We start from the raw sequence: 1,865 nt of genomic DNA on the forward strand, positions 1-1,865 counted from the left end.
ACACTTAGAAAAATCTGCACTTCTGTTTTTACCAACTTTTTACCCAAATTATCTTGGGTCAATCCATGCTTGTTGGGTCGACCCAGCTCGTTTTTAGGCCACTATAAATACTTTTTAGACCTAATTTTAGGGGATATCTTGTTTTCTATCTAATAAAAAAGCCACTTTTGGGTGAAATATCTAATTTTGATCATATTCTCTTGTGTTTGCTTGATTACTTTGATCATTAATCATGTTTAGACTTAGATCAACTAATGATTTAGTGTCTACCATGATAATGAGTGAGTAGTCATCTTTGGATTCATGATTTAGGATGATTAGGATGATTAAGTGATGATCTAGAATGTTTAGAGTAGATTAATATGTTTTCTTGCTTGATTGAGTGATCTTAATGCTAATCTAGAGCTGACCAATTTGGATTAGCTATCTAGACATTTAATTGCCCGGGAGGTGTTCGATGAAATGTCTGAGCCAACTCAACATGCTCTTAGCTTACCCTACCAAAGGCATTTGATGTTAGGGGAGCTTAGAAAGTTGAATGATCTGTGCTTAATGATTGCTTGATTGACACAAACCAAAGGCATTTGATGTTTGATCAATGAGAGTAAATGAGCTTTTTTCTTGACAAAGAACTAGTTTAGAATTGTTATCTAGACTTAGGGAAATATGTTGATTGAAACCTTGCCGTTTTAGATTGAATCTTAATCATTTGACATCAAATTTCTATACCCATGTGTCCTCCTTTATCCATTTGCTTGAAAGTTGCTAGTTAGTTGTGTTAGAACCTTGTTAGCTTGATTGAATCACCTCATCACTTTGATTGCATTTACCTTAAATTTGAACATGAATTCTCTCTGCATTAAAACTCTTAGAAATGCATTGACATCTTAAATGCTACATAATTTGAATTAGGACCCTTGAAAAGTCCATTTCAGTTTACTTGACTTCCAATTTAAGACCAATTGACGATAAGTGAATTAACCCTAACCATTTATATATTACTCACTACAAGAAATAAGGGTAGTAATAGCGGACGAAAAAAGCTATGAGTCATGAATAATAGCGCTTCTTTGTCCGCTCTGACAGCGCCCGTTATAATAGGTCCGACACTTTTTATAGCGGATTTTTCGAATGCTATAGTTTAATAAACAACAATAGCAAATGTTTCGTGTTATTAATTTGTTTTTAATTATCCGAAAATTTATTAAAAATAATTATGAACCCAGACCAAATTAAAATACTAAACATATTTAACCAGAACATTATTCATAATTAAATAATTCAAAATCAAATCGAAAATTAATTCATAATTAAAAATTAAATTTTATTTATTAATTAAAATCAGTATACAAATAACTGGTTTACAATTAATATCGGTTTATTTCTTAACATTGGTTTACACACAAACCGGTTTATTAAATTAACCCTATCTAAACCAAACCTAATAAACCAACCAAAACTAAACCTAATCAACGCCGCTGCCTTCCTCTTTCGTCACTTTCCTCTTCCATATTCCTTACGTCTCTGTCTTCTCTCTCTTTCTCTCTTTCTTCTTCTTGCTCGGATCCATCTCCACCAGCAAAGCTTCTCCATATCCGGCTTCTTCCTGTAACAAGAACAAACAAATCAAAAATCAAATTAATTTCGAAATCTAAAGCTTAAACTTCAAACTTTTACACTATCAGAAACTGATCAAATTGAAACTCAGATCCTAAACAGCTTAGATTAATTTCGAAATTGTCTTAAACTTAACAGTATCTATTGAAATAATATCAGTCATAAACAGAAACAGATTAATCGATCTTCTCAAACCAAAACTGAAACAGATAGCACAGATTCTACACAAGCAAACACAGATCTGATTT

The sequence above is a fragment of the Brassica oleracea genome, chromosome C1 (assembly GCF_000695525.1).
Source record: "Brassica oleracea var. oleracea cultivar TO1000 chromosome C1, BOL, whole genome shotgun sequence".
In the NCBI taxonomy this organism is placed as follows: Eukaryota; Viridiplantae; Streptophyta; class Magnoliopsida; order Brassicales; family Brassicaceae; genus Brassica; species Brassica oleracea.